The sequence below is a fragment of the Balaenoptera ricei genome, chromosome 7, assembly GCF_028023285.1.
Source record: "Balaenoptera ricei isolate mBalRic1 chromosome 7, mBalRic1.hap2, whole genome shotgun sequence".
NCBI lineage: Eukaryota > Metazoa > Chordata > Mammalia > Artiodactyla > Balaenopteridae > Balaenoptera > Balaenoptera ricei.
The window spans coordinates 120,194,420-120,211,868 of NC_082645.1; the positions used below are offsets into that span (position 1 = coordinate 120,194,420).

A 17,449-nucleotide genomic window follows, 5' to 3' on the forward strand; every position below is an offset into this window, starting at 1 on the left:
CAAGGGGCCGAGCGGGGGAAGGCCCAGGACCGCTGCAGCAGCCCCCAAGGACAGAGCAGGCGGACGCGGGCTCTGCAGCTGGGAAGGAAGGAGGGAAGGAAGGGGCTGGCTCAGGGGAGCTGAGGGCCAGTCACCTCCACGGCCGAGCTTAAAGCAACTCCGCCCTAAGCCGCTGCCTGTGGAAAACGTCAATCAGAAAACACCCCCGACGTGCACGCCAACACTCAACTCAGGAACAGATGAAAGGCAGCCACTCACCCTCACCGCCCATCCGGGCCAGCAGACGGACGCCGACACGGCCGGCAGCCGCGGGCGGCGTCCACGTGCCCTCCCACGGCCGGGCGGCCTCCGGGCCCGGGATGCTTGGGCTGGTGACAGCAGGACGACGCCCTCCCGCTGGCTCAGGAGAGAGACGGTCTCTCCCGCGGCTCAGCCGCTGTGATGCCCTCCAGCCCTGCCACCCCACCACATGTGCAGAAGACGGGCCACGGGACTGCGGACAGGCGACGCAGGAAGACGACTCTGAGCAGGGACACCTGGGGACAAGCACGCGGTCACCGTGAGAGCGCGCTGTCCCCACGCCACGTGCGAGGAGGAGCCAGCGGCCACGGGCTCGGCCCCTGGATGGGGAAGCAGGACTGGCCGAGGCTTCCTGAACACATGCTCCCCCGACCTGCCCTCTCCCCTGAAATGAGGCCCTGACACAAAACACAGACAGGTGACTCCAAGAAAAGAGCTCGTTCCCTAAGGCGGCCCTGGAGGCCACAGTCACACTGCCTTCCAGGAGCCCGGACACCCCCAGGGCAGCCAGCGAGGAACCTGGTCCCGGAGGTGGCACCATCGGCTGTGACGCAGCCTCACCAGGGCACCCATGCCAACACTTGGCTACCTGTCCCACGTCAGTATGTGTGAAAACAAATGGAGAATCGAAGCGGAAATGCACGGGTGCTGACGACAGCACAGTGGGGAGAGGGAGGGAAATTCTCAGCAAGTCAAAGGGACCATCAGTAGCCTCAAGGGGACAGGGCAGTTGTCCTCCGTGTGTCCCACTGGAAAGGGAAGGGTGAGCTGACGACATGCAAAAACTCGGAAAATACTGCAGCGAAACAGCGGAGCATAGAGATAAAGAAAAGAAGGAGAATCGCTGAAAACGAGAGTTGAGATTAAGTACTAAGTTGTTGGGGTCTAAGAAACTAAACATTTACACCTTAATTAGGGATTTGATAATACTCCTGGGAATTGAACCAAGCTCCCTGTCCCAAACAAGTAAGTTCCACTTATACTCAAAATTTTTATAATGTATTATGCATGCAAATAGAGAACCATCTGTCTATTTTAAATCACTAAGACTTAATACGAAGAAGTTAGCCAGCCGGCTGACAGATTATCGTGGACGTGAATATTGCTTGTGAGCTGTCCAGACACATTTAAGCGGCTTGTAGTTCAGACCAGCACACACACAGACCTTGGAAAAGCTAAGTATAGAGTAAATTACATACTGGTAGGCTAGCTTTTGGCAAGGAAAATGCAAAGGGACCCTTCCTCACCGTGAAACATGGTGAATTTTTGGATTAATACTAAGTAGACCCTAATTAGCTAGGTCGCTCAAAAAAAGTCTCGCGAATCAAAGGACTGGCTTTACCCGACGAAGACACATAGCTCTCTACCTTCTCATCAAACTGTACCTGAAGGAAATGGAAGATTCAGAATTTAACGTAGTAAAAAGTTGATGTTTAGTATGTTTTGTTTTCAGATGGTCAGAGAAGCAGCAGACAATTCGGACGTTATCCACAGTTCACAAGCTGCTGTCAAACATTGTCACTTTCCGAGTGGCCCGTAATACCCAACAGCGGTTCAGAAAACGCCCCCTTTTTGGGGTGACTGTTCACAAGGCCAACAGCTTCCATCCCCGACAGCGAGTCCTCCTGACTCTCAGGCAGAGGCTGCCGTCACCCCCGTTTTACAGACATGAAGCCTGGGTGGCCAAGGCTGGTGACAACGAGTGACTGGGGGCCAGGTGTGCACCCCCCAGGCAGGTCAGAGCCCCTGCTCCCAGCCTCGCCTCTCAGGATGCCCGTCTCCCCGTGTGGAGCTCCGACGGCTCTGTGCCCCACAGTTAAACTTCCAGCCGGGGGAAGTAGCCATCTGTACAGAACACAGGGCCTTCAGAATGCTTTGGAATTTTTGTGTGGGCAGAGAAGGAACCTCTCTAATGCTGGGATATTCAGCAAGACCAGCAATGCTGATCTCAATGAAAATTCACAGCTGATGCCAAATTCCAACCAACTGCTCACAGTAACGATGAAAAACCACGGTTGAAAAAAATCAGCAAAGAAACTCGGTTCTCTCTGTGAAACTTCAATTTACTTGGCCATTTTCCCATGGACATTCAATTAAAAACAACTGTGGGAAAGGAGAATCATGGTTAGAACGCAGCAGAACCCAGCAAGGCAATGAAAAAAGCATCTCTCATAACAGCCGGAGAAGTCTTTTAGCATTTATGTGTGACACAAGCAGAAAGTCAGGAGCCCTAAGAGGGGGCCCACACCATCACTGTCTATCCTATTCGACAACAATAAACAGCTTTGATATGACACCAAAAACACAAGCAACAAAGAAAAAATAAACTGTACCTCATTGAAATTAAAGTCTTGTGCTTCAAAACTTGTGCACCCAGAAAATGAAAAAACAACCCACAGAAGGGGACAGAATATTTGCAAATCATTTATCCAATAAAGTAGTTTATATATTCTAGATATATATATCTAGAATATATAAAAAACCCTTACCTCTCAACAACAAAAAGCCCAATTAAAAAAATTGGCAAAGAATTGGAATAGACATTTCTCCAAGGAGGATATAGAAATGGCCAATAAGCCCATGAAAAAATACTCAACATCATTAGTCACCAGAGAAACTCACATCAAAACTACAATGAGATACCATCTCACACCCAGTAGGATGACTAGAGTCAGAAAGTCAGATAACAATCAGGGTTGGTCGAGATGTGAGGCAATCAAAGCCCTCACGCGGCTGATGGGAGTGGAAAGTGGTGGGAAACGGTCTGCAGCGCCCCAAACAGTTAAACATAAAGTTATCACCTGATCCAGCAATTCCACTCCTAGGCATATACCCATGACAAAGGATAACATATATCCATGCAAACACCTGTACAAGAACGTTCACAACAATTATTCATAACAGCCAAAATGTAGAAACAAATGCCCATCAACAGATGATCAAACTAGCAAAATGTGGTCTATCCACACCTGGAGCAACGGAAAGGGATGAGAAGTGATACAGGCTACAGCGTGGGGGACCGACCTGAAACACGCTCATGAAAGAAGTCAGACACGGAAAGACCGCACACTGTATCAGTCCAGTTAAAGGAAATGCCCAGCACAGACACATGAGTAGAGACGGAAAGTAGACTGATGGTTGCCCAGGGCTGGCGAGGGGTCGGGAGGAAAGGGGAGAGACTGCTCACGGGCAGTAGGATCTACCACGGCTGTGCTCACGGCTGCACGGCCCCGTGGACACACTGAAAACTGCATGAACTCAGCTCAACAGAGCTGTGACCAAACATCAGTAAGTCAGTCAATGTCTCCCCCTCCCTGTCCTTGTTAGTCACGAGGCCAAAAGCCCCGTCTTTGTCCTTCCGCCCCAGGAGCCCTTCCCTTTTATCACAGTTCACCCAGAGGCCCAGGACCCCAACTGCGGCTCCGGCCTCGGTCTCCCCGTGCCAGGAGGCCTGCCCGGCGCTGGATGGAGAGGCCGGCTGAGCCCAGGCCCCCGCAGAGCCCTGCAGCCAGCGCGGCGTGAGCCGGGGGCCCCCGGAGCTTCCTGAGCCTCCCGGGTCCCCCGGGGGCACCCACCCCTCCTGCCTGTTCCGGCCTCCAGACTGGACCCCTGAGCTGCCAGAAACAGAGGGACAGGGACACGCTGTGGGCACCACAGGGCACAAGCAGTGACGTCCCACCTGGGACACTCAACATGACAACCAGCCAGTTTCTTCAACGAATAAACTTCAAGGAAAAAGAGAGAGGGAGAGAGACCACAGGTGGACCTCAGTTAACACTTATCTGAACAACAACCAGGAAAAAAGTCTTCTGAGACAATTAGGGATTTTAAACAGTGACTATTTGACAGCATTAAAGCATCAAGGTTTCAGCTGAGATAATGGTACGAGGGTTACATGTCATAAAGCGTCCTAATCTTCTAAGACATACGAATGACAGCCGGGGGAGGGAGACAGGCCACACACGAGCAAGACTGGCCCCGGCCGGTGGCTGTGGAGACGTGGGGTGGCCACCTGGTCATTCACGGCTCTGTTTTCTTTTACTTTCGTAAATGTTGGAAAGTTTACATAATAAACAAGCAGAAAGATGCCTGATGGAAGGGTTGGATTTGGACTCAGGGGCTCCTCTGCTCTGCTTCCTGGCCATTGCTGATTGGCTGTTGGCAGGTTCCTGCAGATGCAAACCTGAGCTCCGGGTATGGGAAGGTCACCCTCTCTAAGCGGGTCCAGAGAGAAACTTCAGGAGATGCCGCCCTCGGGAGCACTCCCGTCCCTGTCCTCCCCTGGAGCCGTCACACCTGAGCACACGTCCGGTCGCTGCCAAGGGCGGCAGCACCCAGGGTCAGCTCCGCGTGCCCGGGGGCCCCACCTCCCTCTAAGGGCAGAGAGACAGGATTCGCTGGGCAAGGCCATGCTGGGAAGCAGGGCAGGGCATGTGCTCCCAAGATGCGACTCAAGCTGGGAGTAGCCAGGAGCGAGGACGTCAGCTACAGTTTAAACTACAAGAATAATAACAGTAACCTTTACAGTAAAAATGAAAACCTCACGTGCCTACTTCAAACAAAACTCACCGAGCCAAGCCAGGAAACCAGTGATGCCATGGGCCTCGCCCCAGTGGGCCCTGGGTCACAGGGCTTCCTTGTGGGCACAGGACACCCAGCTGCTGGGCGACTCCACGAGGGCAGACCTCCACCCAGGGGCTGCTCAGCAAGGTTCAGAGTCCCCGAGGCGCAGACCAAAGCTCCCTGCTGTCCCACGGTCTCCCAGGGCCTTGGGGCCCTGCCCCTCCCCGCTCTGGAAGAGTCCCTCCACCAGGTGCATCAAGGGCGGGAAGCAGTCACAGCCCTTTTTTTTTTTTTTTTTAATATTTATTTTATGTTGGAGTATAGTTGATTTACTATGGCGTGTTAGTTTCAGGTATACAGCAAAGTGATCCAGTTATACATACGACAGCTCTTTTTAATTAAGCCTTTCTTACGAGGAATCTTTTCAAAGAGCCGCGTTCTAAAATCATTCTGTGACAAAGAAGAGGCCGTGGCTCTCCCTGGAACTGTCAACATTCCCGGAACCGTGACCCTCTCCCGCGACCGCAGGATCACCAGGAGGAAACCAGCAAAGAGCAGAGACAGCCCGATCACCACTGCGGGGAAGGGGCCGGGGGGGGGGGGGGGGGGTGACCACAGGGCCGGGGCGGGCGGCCCCCTGAGGCTGTCCCTGGCCAGTGTCCCCACGCTGGATGCCCAGCTGCCAGCAAAGCCTCGCTCGCTGCTGCTTTCTTCACATGTGGTTTGATTGACGCAAATCAAGAGGCAAGCGTGTGATTCATAACTGTCCGAGCCCCGGGCGCACACAGCCGCGGCAGGCACACGAACCTGCTGAGTCACTGAGAGACGTCCCGGTCCAGGAGGTGCTGCCGGTTTGAACTTCCACATGGATGCGTGCACTCGGCTTCTGAGAGTGTGACAAGGGCGGCCGCGTGGAGCACAGAGGAAGAATCGCCAGCCTCTGCCCCTGCAGCGGACAGCAGGGCAGGGGGGACGGGAGGGGGGGAGGCACGCGGCGGGTCAGCGACCACCAGGCCCGGGCCTGCCCGGCTGCACATGTGTGCCCCTGTGCGGGGCACTGGTGCCCTTCTACGCCAGCTCCAGCCCCAGGCTCCCCGGTACCTACAGCCCCTGGTCCCACTTCCCAGCGCCACGGGTGCCACACGCACCTGGGAGGGTGAGGAGGCGACATGGAAAGCCAGGACTCTGTCTTCCAGAAGCTCAGTAAGGTGAAGAGATGGGGGCCCCAGAAATGCCCCCCGAGATGCCAAGGGCTACCCCGAGGGGCTACGTAAGGGCGGGGAAGACGCAGCCGCCGCTGCCTGCCTTGGTTGGGAAACGTCCCAGAGGAGAGGAGGCTTGACGGATGAGCAGGAACCTACCAGGTGACAGGTGGGCAAGCTCCTTCCGGGCCAGGTGACAGGTGGGCAAGCTCCTTCCGGGCCAGGTGACAGGTGGGCAAGCTCCTTCCGGGCAGACGGAGCGGCACGTGCAAGAGGCTCAGAGAGCGGGGACGGGGACCCCGCAGGGTGTCAGGGTGGCAGACGGGGCTGGAGGGCCACACGCAGTCATGAGGGACCCTGGATGCCCTCCTCCGCAGATGGGGAGAACCAGGGATGGGCCCGACACAGGAAGCCACCCAACCCGATGCTGGGAAGATCACGCTGGTGGCAACGCAGAGAACGCCGGAGACGGCAGACCAGGGGGCAGAGGCTGCGCTGGTCCCATGTAGACGGGGAGGCCTGACCCGCAGCACTGAGGGGGGCCCGGAAGAGGAGGAGAAGGTGTGAAAAATGTCTGTTAGCAAAGGAAACCAAGTCAGCTGTACTGCCCGGGTCTGCCCTGCTTCCTGCATCCTCTCCCCTCTGTCTCTGGGGCAGGGCTGTCAGATCACAGCTCTGCCCACCTGGACCCCAGGTCTCTAGTGCAGCAGGACCAGGAGGGAAAGGCAGCCCAAGGGTTCTGCACGTCCGATGGGCACTGCCATCTCAGAGGCCCTGGTGGCCCCCACAAGGCCATGCGCACCTCCCCCAAACTGATTCATGACTGATGGAGAGAGAAGGCCCTCCAGCTGGAAGTGAGGCCGCTCCACGGACACGGTCCTGCTGCAGAAGGGAACTGAGGAGCAAAGCCTGGGAAGGGCAGAGCGGGCCTGGGGCCCGAAACCATCAGTGCACGGTCGGGACTGAGGGCCGTCTCCACTCTCGCAACTTCTTTCACCAGCTCAGAGGACACCCCAACCCTGACCCGAACCCCTGCACACACGCCCCGCTGGCACTTGGGGACACGTTCAGGAGTCAGCTCTGCGGTGCCCTCCTGCTTCTCTGCGGCCTGTAGGCAGCAACCCCCGGCCCCGGGGCCCCCGTCTGCCCCTGCAGACGCACGGGACTCTGCACTGACGGCATTCTCGGCCATCCTCCTTCCTCGCTGTTCGGGGCCCCGTGAAAGCAGGGCCCGGGTGCCGCCACCTTGGTGTCGCCATGCTGCCCCTGTCCAGGCACAGCAGGGGCTGCATGATTGCTGGAGGAGAAACAGAAGAAATCGCACAGAACTTCCTCTGCGTGGTTAGCGGACAACCAAGCTCCAGCCGCTGACAGCCCACCTCCAGCATCTCGGCTGTTCGAGCTCTCCCAGAGAACGGGCACCGCAACTTCTTTCCTGTTTCCTGTCCCCTTCGGCCTTCCCACAGACACAGGGGTGGGACCAATGCGGGGAGGGGAGGTAGGCAGAGGAGGGGGGGGTGTCCTCCAGTCCGACCCAAGTGGGCACAGGGGCCACACCCTCGGCGGGGGGGCAGGCCGAGCGGAAAAGAGCACGTTTAAGGTCTCTGAAACGTTGACATCTCCAGCACAACTGTGACCCACCTCGGCCCCCATCACACATCCAAAGGCAAATTTCTTAACATCCTTCATGAAATTTTATGAAACGCTCCAAAGCAGGGACCTCTGTTTCTGGGGGCGTTTCTACTCGCCCACCGGGCCTTTCAGGCACCTTAAGAGACCCCCAGGGGCACGCAGCCAGCCAGCCTGAGCACCCCGCTCCCACCAGCACTGGGTCCTCGGACAGAAGGCCCCGCTGTTTTCCCACAGCGATGCCGTCAGGCCAGGACGGCCTGAAGTAACACGAGCACTCAGGTTCTCCAGTCTGGAGGACGCAGAATAAATAAGACACCTCTTCTCCCAACAGGCCCACCTCCACACCCGACTCCGCTCTGGCCGAGGCCACCTGGAGGCTGCGGGGTTTCTGAGAAATCAGTGTGTGCTCACCACCGGCTGCAGACCGTTACGTCTTCAAACCCTCCACGACAGATGGGAAAGAAAGAAAAAACAGATCAGCAAGAGAGGGTCAGGCCCAGGGGCCAGGAAGGGCACGGCTCAGTTAACTCTGCGTGAGCTCCTGGCAGGGAAGGAGGCGGGGGGGGGGTCCCCAAGAAGAGGTGTCTCTGCGACCAGAAGCATTTAAAAAACACTTGACAATCTAATTTGCAAAGAAAAATGCTTAAGTACAGAGACATATCTCGTAACACGTATCAAAGTAACTCGCCAGGCTTGCTTCAACTCACCTTCTAAGAAGGTTCTAGACCCTTCCTCAAACACTTTGGCAGCATTCTTCCTCTTTAAACAGAAAAGGCCATGATTCAGGGGCAACTGCAGAAACCCGACAAGAAGGGCAGAGCAGGTGTGAGGCCACACGCCCTCCGAGGCAGGGAAAGACGCCCACGCCCAGAGGTGCCTTCACGACAGCAGCGGTCCACCTGCACTGGGGCTCTCCTCCAGATCACAGGACTCTGATCTCAGAACCTTGTCACATTCAAAAATAGCCTTTACTTGCAAAAACAAAGTCATGATTTGCAGTCCCCCATGAGACTTGCCCCTTCGAGGCCCAAGCCTGAGATCTGTGCCTGCAGGGGTGGTGAAAATACCCAGTGACTGAAAAAGTGAACTATTAATGATTCGGTGAACAGAATGTCTACACGGCACCAAGCTACAAGCTTATACTCAATCCCTTAATCCTCATAATAAACGTCCGAGGTGGGTCTTATTATACCCATCTTACAGATGAGGAAAGTCGAGGCTCAGAGAAACTAAGTAATACTCCCAATAGCTAAGCAACAAAGCTGGGGTTCAGACCTGGTCTTGCTGACTCCAAAGCCAGTCCTGCTCACTGTTCCAGCAGAAAGTGGAGTCCCCTACCCCAGATGGAGCACAGAGGGAGATGGCCCAACCAGAGGGTGGGGCATGGCAAGCACAGGGAGGAGTGAGCCTGCAGAAGAAACAGCAGCAGCAGCAGCAAAAGCAGCAAATCTCCAGTGCAGCCCCCATGTGCTTGACAAAGGCTTCCTGCGAGCAGGTGACACGTAGGACCTGAAATCGGCCAGGCAGCTGGGCTGCAGGCGAGAAGTGGGAAGACCCTGAAGTGAAGGTGTGTCTCCACCCTCAGAGCCGGGCTGCGTAACTGACCAGCGGTATTCACTCTGGGGAAGAGGGCCAGGCCCTCGTGCAGCGTTGCTCCACACTTTGTGAAGGGCTGTTTACAAATGTTTTCAAAGGAACCAAACACTGTGAGTGCAGCGCTTCTGAGTTTCCCTCCGCACGTTCCAGAACCACTAACGATGGTCCGTGGAGAGTGGGCGGCCCCCACTCAGGAGTGGCTCACTGTTACATGCACCCAAAGGGGAGAGGACCCTGGGACCCTCTCCCCAAAGCACCCTTGTCTCCAAGAACTCTGGGATTCCTGGCTTGTCAGCTAAGGAACTGCCCACACCGTGACGAAAGTTCTTAACACACCTGAGACACAGCCGGCTCTGCTTTGTCATCCCTGGAAAACGTGTTGGTCCCCAAAAAAAAAGCATCTGGAAATTTTTACTTTACATCCTCTCCTTTGTGATCATGCCAATAACCCCCGAGGCTGGGACAAAGGCCAGAGGCCAGCGTGCCACGCCCTCCTGAGACGCTCAGCCAAAGAAAGCCAGCCTTGGACCCTAAACGCCTTTGTCCCGCGTCCCCAGGATGTGGAAGGGCACAGAGCTGCTTCTGGGCAGCGGCCTGGGTGAGCATCACTAAGCCGAGCCCGCTGGTCCCTCCGAGAGGTGAGAGCACGTGATAAGATGACACAGGCACCACCTACAGTGGCCCGACAAGGCGGCCGCACAGCAACGTAAGCGGGGGGGCGTGACCCAGGAGGCATCCCCCAAGGTGCCCACTGTTACCAGCGACTACACGAGTCCTCCAAGTTTTGTCCCTGTGTGTGTGTGTGTAATGTTTTAAAAAGGCACGCTTTCACCCACGGGAGTGGTCCACGTGCACGCAGGCCCAGTGGCGGCAGCTGAGGGCAAGGGACACTCGCAGCCCGGAGCCCGCGCTCCGGAACCTGACGGTGAACGAATGAGTCGAGATGATCACGGGGGGCAGAGAGCCCCCGGGAAGCGGGTTGCAGGGGAGCAGATAGGGGTGCGGCCAGGGAGGCGTCCCTGGGAGCTGAGAGTCAAGCTACAACCTGCATGCAGGTGAGTCCTCAGGTGTCCCTGCAGTCAGGAGGGAAGGGGCTCCAGACAGGCTGGGGTGACAGCCCTCGCCAGGGCGACGGCCGGGAAGTCACCGAGGCCGTGTGAGAAGGGGCCTGACCACACCCGGGCGTCTGCCATACACGCAGAGGAGCCGAGGGCGGGTCAGAGAGCAATGCAGCCCCTAACCGGGAAGCGCGGCCTTCAGCACCGGGCGCCTCTGTTTGTGTGTCTCAGTACACTTGGCCGCGAGGGCCTGTGATTTCAGCTTTACGAGGGCCGTGCTGAGCAGTCGGCTCTCGAGAGACGGCGGGGGCAGCACCTGGCCGCCCCCCACCCCGGGGAGAAAGGGACGGAGGAGCAGGTGGGCCTGCAGAGTCTGGAGGAGGAGCCCCAGGAAGGGGGCACCGAGTGCACCTCGGGGTCGGGGAAAGAGAAAGACGAGAGGCGTCTCCTGGACTCGTGGCCTGAACACCTGGGCTGGGGACGGGGGCTTCATAGCGACGCCCCTGCCACGGTGTGGCCGCGATCGCCCGGCGGCAGCTGCACACCAAAACTCGTGTGAACTGTCCCACTATAACAACACCTCTCGGTGTCCACTCTCCCCTCCTCCTCGTCGTGGGAAGACCAACGGAGGGGGACCAGCAGGGAGTCCCCAGGAGGGGGCCGCTGTAGTCAGGGGGTTGGGGACCCTGAAGGTGACTTCAGGGAGCTGACAGGGAATGGGAGACGAGGAACCCCCCCCCCCGGGGGCAGCTGGGTGCACTCTCCGTGGACGTGGCCTGAGGGTCCTGGGTTCCCCGGACGCAGTGTTAGTAACGACTAATGAACCACAGGGATACGTTATCATTAAGTGAAGTCCATGCTTCGCTCAGGTTTCCTTGGTTTTCCCCTAACGCCCTCTTGCGGTCCCAGAACCCCACCCAGGATCCCGAATGACATTTAGTCATCACCTCCCCTCAGGCTCCTCTGGGCTGTGATGGCTCCTAGTACGTTCCTTGTTTTTGATGACCTTGGCAGTGGAGGAGTACGGGTCAGGTAGTTTGTGGAATGTTCCCTCCGTTGGGACTGTCTGATGTGCTCCTGATTGGTCCGGGGCTGTGTGTTTAGCAGGGAGACCACAGAGGTGAGTGCCTGCTCCTGACAGCATACCAAGGATGGATACGATCACTGTGACTTTCAGAAACCAAAATGTAAATAAAAACACTAAGTGTCAAAACCTGTTGGCTGCACATCACACTGTATTTCAAGGACACGTGTGACTTATCATAGGAGGAAGGCTGAGAATTAGTGAGCTGCATACTCAACGGGAGAAGTTAGAAAAGGAACACAGACAATACCCAGAGCGAGGAGGAGGAGGAGAGCAGAAATGGTAAAACCTATTACTAATAGCTAAGCAAGTCAAGTGTCAAAAGTTGGTTCTTAAAAATTTAACAAAGATGAATCAAAAAGAAGGATATATAATGTTTGAAATGAAAAAGGGTACATAACTACAAATCCAGCAGAGATTCAAAAAGATAAGAAAATATTGAAAAACTCCATGGCTATAAACATGAAAATGTCGATGAAATGGACAAATTGCTAAAAAACTAATTAACACTATAAGAATTAGGCACTCAGACTACTAGTAACTATTCAAGATAGTATAACCAGTAGGTAAAAATCAACCGACCAAGAAAACATGAGCCCCAAATACTCTGAGATAAATTATTCTAAACTTTCAAGGAATAACTCATTCTAGCCTTATACAAACTCTTCCAGAGAATGAAAAAGTATTTGACATTGAAAAAGGAAAATTACAAGCCAATACAACTCAAGAACACAGAAAAAAATCCTAAAGTACTACTAAACCTAATGCAGCCAGGTATGAAAACAACAGTATTTACCAAAATCAAGGTGGACATATTGCAAGAAGTCAAGGGACGTTTGACAGTAAAAAATCTGTAGGTGTAATTCAACACATTGAAAAATTAAAGGGGGAGCCGTATGATCATCACAGTGGGTTCAGTGAAAGCACTGAGCTCCCGAAACACAGTCACCCATCCTGAAAAGGGAAATCTACAAAAACCTATGGCAACCGGCACTCAAGTTGGGAAATGTCAGAAGCCTTGCCTTTAAATGTCAAGGACAACAGAAGGAAGCCCAGTTTCTGCTCCCATTTGAGGCTGAGCTGGGATCCTCAGCCAGCACAGGCAGACAAGGAAAATAAACACAGTCCCTAGAAGAAAGAGGCAGAACCGTCATCTGTCTTCACCCACTGGACACAGGAGCCCACGAGCACCTGGAATGACGTCCCAAGGTCACCCAGCCCGCCAGGGGGGGCCCGGGACTGCCACCCCTGAGCCGGCTCTGCCCGGCCTCTGAGAACGCCCCCTTCATACACTCAGTTCCCTGCTCCCAGCAGGGGTGCACAAATCCACCCTAACGCCTGCTGCGTAACCATCCTTCAGATTACTCCAAAACCCATCCTCTCCGGCTTCACCACTTGTGATTTTTAAAAAGCATCCATCTTTATTCAGCATTGTAGCTTTAGGTAAAGTGAACAGGGCTCCGTCAGCTACAGAGAAGGCGTGTTGTTTTCTAATCAGAGCACTCCAAACAGAAAAAGCTATCAAGAGTTAAAAATACAAGTTTACACTTACCGACACAGTCTCTTAATTTAAAATCTCAAACGTATCAACGACCTTTACTAAATTTAATGCATTATTTCTTTTCCAAATGAGAGCTAACATTTTCCAAATTATCAGACCTGCCCCGTACTCACTTCCCTACCTTCTGAGTCAACTTCTCAACTATAACAAGGTCAGACTATGGGGATGCCCAGTGCCACGGACGCGGGACACTTAGGACCCACGGGCAGCCCGTTTCACCTGATGAAGGGCAGCGGGTGGTAAAGGGAAGAGCCGGAGTCTTCGATGTCACCCAGAAAGTGATGGGAGGGACCCGGACAAGGACTCGGAGGACTGATCTCCAGAGCACGCGGAAGGCCAGGCAGGCAGGGCAGGCTGCAGCAACGGAGGGCGGCCCCCGCCAACACACTCACACTCACACACACGCACACACACACACGCGCACACACACACACACACGCGCACACACACGCACGCACACACGCGCACACACACGCGCACACACACGCGCGCACACACACGCGCACACACACACTCACACTCACACACACGCACACTCACACACACGCGCGCACACACACGCGCACACACGCGCGCGCACACACGCGCACACACACTCACACTCACACACACACGCACACACACGCGCGCGCACACACACGCGCGCACGCACACACACGCACGCACACACGCGCGCACACACACGCGCACACACGCGCGCACACACACACGCACACACACGCGCGCACACACGCGCACACACACGCGCACACACACGACACACACACTCACACACGCACACACGCACACTCACACACACGCGCGCACACACACGCGCACACACACACACGCGCACACACACACACACTCACACTCACACACACGCACACACACGCGCGCGCACACACACGCACGCACACACGCGCACACACACACGCACACACACGCGCGCGCACACACACGCACGCACACACGCGCACACACACACGCGCACACACGCGCGCGCACACACACGCGCACACACACACGCGCGCGCACACACTCACACTCACACACACGCACACGCGCACGCACACACGCGCGCGCACACACGCGCACACACACACGCGCACACACACACACGCGCACACACACACGACACACACACGACTCACACACACACACACGACACACACACACGACTCACACACGACTCACACACACACGCGCGCACACACACACGACACACACACGACTCACACACACGACTCACACACGCACACACACACGCGCACACACACACGCGCACACACACGACACACACACGACTCACACACACACTCACACACGCACACACGCACACACACACACACGCACACACACGACTCACACACACGCACACACGACTCACACACACACACACACACGACTCTCAACACACACACACGACTCTCACACACACACACGACTCTCACACACACACGCACGCACACACACACACGACTACATGAGTCACCACGCTGTTTCTGCGCAGCCACTGGGGAGGGGAGGGGCGGGAGGAGGAACCACATCATTCATTCAGCAATTATTCATTGTTCAGGGAGGACTGGGGTTGAGTTTTTTACTTCAAGGGTTTTATCCAGTCATGACTGATGAAAACTGGAAAAAAAGCAACTCAGAAGTCCCGCTTACACCAGGTGGTGTCACACAGGACAGGGCCAACCCCACGTTCTAACAGCACTTCCACATGGAAACCCAAGTTCCGAACAAAGAAAAAGCCCAACAGAATCATCCCAAGGTCCTGCTGGACACTGTTCTTATTGTGAAGCCTATTTCAAGAAGGTTGTAGGTCATCGCCGCCTGCCAGAGCTGGCCCGAGCCGGCCTGGGCCAACTGCGGGGCGGGGCACGGGCCAGGCCCCAACAGCTGTGACACCAACCGGGCCTGCTGAAAATAGCTGGGTGTTTGTTTATGTCGCCTGTGCTGAGAGCGAGCCTCGTAGCCCCTGGGAGGGGGAGTGGGGCGGAGGCGGGGCCTGCTGGGGCGAGGGGTCTGGGGGGACACGCAACCAACAGTGGGGACGTCGGGAATGCGTCACCAGATGCGTCCGTGGAGCAAGAGGAGGGCTCGGGAAACGACGGAATTCAACCGCTGCTTTCTGGAACCGTGGGTCCGGGGTGCCAGCGTGCAGTAAGGTACGGGCGGGCCCGAAGCCAGCCTGCCGCTGAGACCTTGCAAGTGAAAACAGCTTTAAAGGACAACCTGCAATTAACACGGGAACAATTATCTTCCTAATTTAGGTTAATTTCTACTTCACAGCACCAGTTGGCAGGTGGGGAGGCAGCCCTGGAGACATCTATGTGGGTGCTTTTCGCTTTGTTCTCCCAAGTCCACACGTCTTAAATATCGTAAGGAAGATTTCCAGCATCCACCAGCACCTTCTACAAAAGGACCTGAGCTCCAGAGAGTCGGTTCAGCTCTGAGCTCGGGCTGGCTGCACTTGCATGAGGAGAGAGCCTTGGGTCAGAAGAGCTCCTACTGGCACTGGCACTGCTCAGTCCTGGGTCTGCAGCACCGCAAAGGATCCCTGGGCAGGAGTCTGCTCTCGGGGCCCAGACCAGCCCTGGAGGGCAGGAGGGGCCGGGCTCCCACCGCAGTGGGGCAGGCGGGCAGGGCCCTGGACGCGGGCACTGGGTGGGTGCAGAGAGCCCTGGTGTCCAGGAGCACCGGCAGGGCCTTTCCAAGGACACCTGTGCCGATGGCCCCGGGCCTCAGCACAGGCACGGCGAGGCCCAGAGGGCCCTGCCGGCCATGCAGTAAACCAAGCGCTCTGGCTGCTCTTCTGTGGTGAGAACACAAACCCTTTCAGCACTTGTTGTTTGTTTGAGCCGTGACGCAGAGGCTGTCAGAGCACCTGGGATGAGGAGGGTGGTGGAGGGTAAACACCGCCAGCCCGGAGCAGGGCGGAGGGGCACCAAGCCAAGGCATCTGATGGGCCGCCTGGACCAGGAACCCCCAGCACTAAAGCAGAGCGGCCCGGGGCCGTCAGGGTCTGAGGGGTACAGCTCCCCCGCCCCCTTATTTCAAATGCTTATCTTTAGTTCCAGAGGAGCAAATAACAGGATCCCACCTGTTAAGTAAAATAACGGGTTGGTCAAATACCATGTGTAATTCAGGACCACCCTGATTTTCCACTCACTGGTAGCAGTGAGTTGGGGGGTCTGTAGGGAAGATACTGGTTCTGTTTTTTTCTTTCTTTATTGGGAATAGGGGAAGGACGGAGGCAAGCTCCCGGGAGCCAGGGGCCGTGGTTCCTAGGGATTTGGGGTGGCAGCCCCCTTTAAAAGCCAGCCCATTAGCACTCAAAGCAGAGACCACTCAGGACCCTAGGCAGGAAGTGAACTTTCCAACTTTAGTTACCACCCAAACAACAAACAGGAGGCCCACTAGATGCAGTTTTACCTTTTTTTTTTTTTTTTTTTTTTAAATAAAAAGGAGTGGGGCTTCCCTGGTGGCGCAGTGGTTGAGAATCTGCCTGCCAATGCAGGGGACACGGGTTCGAGCCCTGGTCTGGGAAGATCCCACATGCCGCAGAGCTACTACGCCCGTGAGCCACAACTACTGAGCCTGCGCGTCTGGAGCCTCTGCTCCGCAACAAGAGAGGCCGCAATAGTGAGAGGGAGGCCCGCGCACCGCGATGAAGAGTGGCCCCCGCTTGCCGCAACTAGAGAAAGCCCTCGCACAGAGATGAAGACCCAACACAGCCAAAAATAAATAAATAAATAAAATAATAATGATAATAATAAAAAGGAGCTGCACATCCGTCTAGAAAGAGAACGGGGCTGCCCACCTGGCCAGTGGCAGCTCCCTGGTGTCCTGGGGTCCCGTGCTTCCCAGGAAATGCTGGTCCTGGGGCCACCACCAGTCAGCCTCGGAAATGGCTTCTTTCTCGGTGCTTCCTTCTTCTCAGAAGACACTTCCCAGAGAGTGTCCCTGGAGAGGACCAGGAGCTCCCTGGGCTACAGGCTCCCTGAAATAACAGACTGGCGCAGGCCCTTTTAGAAGGACCTCTGCTGGGTTTTAGACTCCAGGGTTTGCCTTCCTGGCCAGATTTTCAGGTGAGCAAGTGTAAACATCCTGTAAGACCCTGGGTTCCAGAAAACCCTGTTTGATAAGTGCTGCCCTGCCCTCTCCAGGTGGATGCGAACCCCGGGGGCAGCTCCCACCCACCACGGGGGAGGCGCAGGTAGGGTCCCCAACTGGCGGGCACACAGAAAAGCTGGGCTGGGTGGGACCTCAGACACAGGGGCCTTGGCCGCTTAAGCAGTGCGGCCCTACCTCTGCACTCAAAGCGGGTAAGACTAGCCCAGGCGGGGCAGGGCCTGATGACAGCAGAGGTATGGAAGGACCACGTAGAGGGAGAGGGTCAAGACGAAGCTGCAGAGGCGCATGAGGGCACCAGGGCACTCCCGTGAAGGGCTGGCCCCATCCCTCC

The 17,449-nt window shown here is 55.9% G+C and overlaps 1 protein-coding gene and 1 long non-coding RNA gene across 9 annotated transcripts in view; one reads left to right on the forward strand and one right to left on the reverse strand.

The window, feature by feature from the left end:
• HDAC4 (histone deacetylase 4) overlaps positions 1-17,449 on the reverse strand; it is a 291,082-nt gene that overhangs the window by 177,713 nt on the left and 95,920 nt on the right. The gene's annotated exons all lie outside the window — the stretch shown is intronic.
• On the forward strand, positions 15,015-16,763 carry LOC132368767 (uncharacterized). The gene is made up of 2 exons (XR_009504160.1): positions 15,015-15,801; positions 16,450-16,763. It is a non-coding gene; the product is annotated as an uncharacterized LOC132368767 (long non-coding RNA).